Genomic DNA, 5,482 nt, shown 5'->3' with positions numbered 1-5,482 from the left:
AGCTCTGATGTGTTTGGCCATTTTCCCTAGATTTTGAGGTCCTGTCATAACCCAGCAAGGAATTTTCACCTTCCGAGAGAGTTTTTCAGCAACATCTGTGTTCTCAGATTTTCGATGACTAGCATCTGCAATCAACGTCATCAGTCTTTTTAGATGACTCCGCTCAGTATCATCTGAATACCTTCTATGAAAAATTATTAAGAATATTAGGCTGGGTGTCACTGTGTTTTTCCAACAAAATACTAAATAGCTGAGAACATAAAAAAAAAATCTGATTGCTGATCCACAGAGGAAGATTAAACGATGCCTGCAAGAGTGTGAGCCCATTGCTGAGTTTACCTCTGACATCAGCGAGGTTCTCCCTGGCTCCTCCTGGGGGCAGGTGGGGCGATGACTCCCGGCAGTACCCTGTCTGCAGGTACGCCAGTGAGGCCAGGTGGCTCTGCAGCTGTGGCGCCGCAGAGGACGCAGCCCTGAGCGCTGCCGCCCGTGCGTTTTGCCCTCCGGCGTTAGCTTTACCGGTCTGTTTGCGTGCACGCATGTGTGCCAGATTCTGTGTCGTTTTATGTGAGCGTGTACATTATTTCCATTACATTTGTTGCTCTGTAAACTGTAAAGTTTATCATCTGTCGAATAAAAGTTCCTGATGGCAATTTTTAGGGTTATTAAATGTAATACGAGCTCAAATCATAAATGAGAATTTTAAAAATGGAGTGGGTTTCCAAAGAAATCAACTTTTAAAAAAAGCCAGGTAAGTCTGTGAAGAGTGGATATTACAATGCCTTTTAATAAACATTAGAAATGTGTAAATTAACTTTCACCTCTCAGTTTTATGTTCAGAAAAAGCTATTACAGGCTTAATAAGGACTTTTTTGTGGAAGCATATTATCTTCTAACTCCTTTTTTTATTATTATTAGTAGGATTGGATTAAGTTTCTGAAAATTATTTCTAAGTCTTAAGTTATTTAAATGTGTTAACTGAGTTGATTATAGGGGTGGGAGAAGGGTGGTAAAAGTTAAAGACCTTTTGTAAAGTAGTATTTGCTACATAGCTCCTCTCTGGATGTTAGTTTAATGCATCTAATGAGACAATGCAAAAAAGTCCACGTTTTTCAGAGGTAATAAAGATAAGGATGGCCTTTCTGCACATATGCCTATCCATTGAATGTAGACAACAGTATAAAGAATTATGCAAATTATCCAGCCAGCAGTTATTAATCACCTGTATCTAGCAGTATGCTAGGGGGTGTAAATGATGCAGAATAAAGGTCTTCCAAATACATATTGCCATGTTAGTTGTATTTAACTCAAGCTATTTTTGAACCCCGGGCAGCGTGAAGCAAAACCCTGCAGTTGGTTAGTGAAAAATCTTACTTGCCGATGTCCTTATTGTTACAATTAATATGGACAATTTAATTCTAAAAACGTGGATTGCGTTGCATGTAACTCATGCACAAAAAACAGTAAAAAATAACTAATTGGAAAGGATCATTTTGTTTTAATAAAACACCGTGGCCCCAGGGAAAAAATTTTTTTTTCTAGTATGGTAGTCAATGTGTTAATTCCTAAGGAACTATTATAGGGAAAACAATAAATACTATTTGAAGTAAAAAGCAAATTAATATTTAAAAATCAATTTGCAGCTATTGCTTATTAATAGTTTTCAGCCATAACCCCAAATAACTGCTCTATGATTGTCCTTTTCACTGACTCTTTTAGGGGAATAACTGATTCGCTTAATATTACAAAGAGTCTAAAAATCACAAACCGGACTCTCTGGTAACTTGGGGATATAGGCAGTTGATATTTAGATAGACTGAAAGATAAATAGTGATGTATTTTTCTGGTTGTCTAAATCTGGTTGAAGGATTTCGCTGTTTCAAATGTTTCCTTAAAAACAAAAGAAGCAATACAAAAACAGCAACAACAAACTAGCTATACTCCTTAATCAGAATGTTGTCCTTTCAAGACTTTTTTAAACATTAGGATATGAAAGTTGAATGTTTCGATCAGTCAGGATCCTGAAAGGAAAGAGATGGCAGGATCAAATTAGGGTATTTCAAGAAGGGATTTATTTACCCTTTATTTACCAGGCTCAGGTCAGGGTATGTAGAACCACGGGGGATAAAGAGGGATCCAGCAGCAGTTGAGGTTTCCCACTCCCTGACGTGAAAGGTCACATGTTATCTCAGATGTTAAAAGAAAGAACTTTATGCAAAGGCACAAAGCAGAAGGCACTCGTGGCTGTTTTTGCTGCTTCCTCCTGAAGGTACTTTAAACGTTTTTTTTTTTTTTTTTGAGACAGAGTCTCACTGTGTTGCCCGGGCTAGAGTGCCATGGCGTCAGCCTAGCTCACAGCAACCTCAAACTCCTGGGCTCGAGCAACCCTTTTGCCTCAGCCTCCCGAGTAGCTGGGACTACAGGGATGTGCCACCATGCCTGGCTAATTTTTTCTATGTATTTTTAGTTGTCCAATTAATTTCTTTCTATTTTTAGTAGAGGCGGGATCTCGCTCTTGCTCAGGCTGGTCTCGAACTCCTGAGCTTAAACAATCCGCCCGCCTCGGCCTCCCAGAGACCTAGGATTACAGGCGTAAGCCACCGCGCCCGGCCTAAACGTTTTTAAGTTGTCCTTCTTAGTCCTTTCCCAGTAGATGAATGATGTTTGAGGAGCTGAAAAACAGGACAAAGAAATAATTTGTGTAACCCTGACTTCTTCCAGCATTGCACTGCTGCAACTCCTCTCTTCAAGGCTGCCAGTGATCCTGACACTAAATCCATTAGACACTGTTCTACGCTTGTAGTTACCAGTAATCTCTCAGTTACAAGTGATAGAAACCCAGCTAGAACTGGCTTAGGGAAAAAGGAGCATTTGAATCAGTTTGGGTTTAGAGCTGCTTCCCAATTGTTCCTGCAAGTCGTGAAATGGTACCTCATTGACCTGGCTGGGTACATGTCCTCCCTGTGACCACGAAGATGAATTTCTGATGGTATGTGTCTGGGTTGTGTTCCAAGCCTGCGGCCATTTGGGAGATTACACTTGATCTAGAACTCATGAGCCCAGAGTAGGGGAAGCATGGTTTTCCACAGGAAAGTCGAATTGCCTTTGCCAGAAGAAGGGACAATCCATTAAAATTAACTACAGTTTTTGTCCTATTTGACTTGTTAGAAATCTTTGACATAGATGACTCCTTTATGAAAGACTCTCTTTACCTTTTTTGACGTTACTGAATTTTTCACCCATCTTCCGGGCCATGCCTGGACGGACTTCTTTCTTACAAGACACATTATTCACAGTTCATGCACTAATGCCACGATTCCTTCAGACCAACCTCTGTCCTTAGTCTGGGAAACATACCTTGATCTCAGATAAGATATGCCCAGCATGCCAGCAGTTGTAAAGTCCCGCCTGCCTCTACCACTGCTTAGTTTCCTGTCACCTACTCTTGTTTCTGCCTCCCCTGGGGATGAGGGCCTGACTTCAGCAAAGCCTGCATAAAGCCCACCATGGGGAGCTGTTAGCAGCTCCAATGTCTTATTTTACCCAATAGAACCCCCGGGAGCTTAGGCTTCCAAGCAGCTGCTTGAGAGGACAGGGTGAGGAAACCTGGAAATACGGAGTGTTAACATGCAGGGGACATACTTTGATCAGTAAGAGGCAGGAATGGGGAAACGCCAGCCCACGAACGGCTCACCATTTCTTACCCTGAAAAAACCGACTGTTTTATGGGCTTTCTGGAGATGCCCTGTGTGAATCAGCCTGGCTGTGTTGTCCTATGCAGCTGTGGCTAGCTTGGCAGTGCATTACCTTCTAATGCTTTCTCTTCTTTCTTGACTGACTTCTATGTCACCCTCACTGAGCTCACCCAGGCATGGCACCCCCAAGAAAGCATTAGCATACAGCTTTGCCCCAAGCTTTACTTCCTAGGAAACCCGGCATAAGACACAAGACTATCTTTCTCTGCCCATCACTAGAATTTGGTATTCCCTGGGGTACTGCCCAGATCCCCTTCTTCCCTTACAGCCCACATCTTGCCAGGGAGACCTTATCTACTCTCATGATTTCCATTAGTGAGGACTCCCGGATTTCCGTCCCAGGTTTCTCTCCTGAGCTCCAGAACCCCACAGATCTGGACCTCAGCAGACATCACTACTTGGATGTTTCACAGGTGTTCACATGAGACATGCTCAACATTTAAGTCATGGAAACTCCTACCTGCCACATTCAAATTGCTCATGTTTTTCGTATCTTGTGAATGATGTTATTGTGTGCTAAGTTGCCTGAATCAGCACTCTGAGAATCACTCCTCACTCTCTCTTACTTACCACTCTGCACATCCAGCCTCTCACCAGGCCTGGCAATTCCATCTCCTAATTCCACCTGAGTCCCACCAACTTAGTTCTTCTCCACTGCCACAACCTCTTCCAGCCATTTCCCTCTCTCTCCTGCATTCCTCTAGTATGTGCTTTAGAGAGTGAGCCCTGTATAACACACATCTCAAAGGCTTTCTCTTGCCCTTAAATATTCCTTAATGCTTTTATTTTGCATGTCTTGCCAGCTATATTTCTTTTCTTTATGCAATGTAGGCTCCAGCCCTATTGAATTTTTATTTTTTCCTGGCTCCAGGGTCCTTGTAACCTCTTAGTCTGTTTCCTCTGCTTGAAACAGTCTTCTCTCTCTCCTTAAGCCTGCTAACTTACACTCATCCTCCAGGTCACAGCCTAGATACCCCTTCTTTAGGAAGTCTGTCTGGATCCCGTCCTTCCCTCCAGTTCAGGTCAGGCTTCTTGCTGGGGTTCCCACTGCCACCTGTATGTCTGCTGTCATTACACCACAGTACTTAATCAGACATGCTGTTTAATTATCCTTTTCATTTCTGTATAAGGGCAGGACTCTATCTACTGTGCTCATGATCACTCTCCCCAGAACCTGGTAATCACTGGCACACAGTAAGTACTTAAATATATATTTAATAAAAGTACAAAGTCAACACGAAAACCTCATTTGAAAATCTTTTTTTATATCAAGTTCCCAGAATTTCAGAAAACTAATGTGCATTGTCTTGCATTTTTAGAGTAACAGAACTCTATACAAAATTAGAGGAGATGGCATTTTAATGACTTTTATAATATTGAGCTCTAAGACTATATTATCACCTGTTCTAAGAAATAATACCACAGAAGTGTGAATGTAATTGCTATTGCATTTTCAAAGCTGTTTCCTGTTTTCATGCTGTATTTGACAAAATATAGAGTTTAATAAAGCTCGCTATCTAAAAGGTTTTAGGACTTGGTTTCACAACAAGTGAGTAATGGAACACTTGCGGTGGATTTCTGGCAAGGGTGTGGGCTCTCACTTGTGCAGACATTGCCAGGAGACAAACTGTAATCTTACACCTTGTGCCTCTCACTGTTAACAATCATTGCTCTGTTTGATCGTGGCACGCTCTCGGTTTTTAATTCTTTTTTTTTTTTTTTTTTTT

The sequence above is a fragment of the Propithecus coquereli genome, unplaced genomic scaffold (assembly GCF_000956105.1).
Source record: "Propithecus coquereli isolate 6110/MARCELLA unplaced genomic scaffold, Pcoq_1.0 Scaffold277, whole genome shotgun sequence".
Taxonomy (NCBI): Eukaryota; Metazoa; Chordata; class Mammalia; order Primates; family Indriidae; genus Propithecus; species Propithecus coquereli.
The sequence above is the reverse complement of the archived record's forward strand: the minus strand, read 5'-3'. Positions refer to the sequence as shown.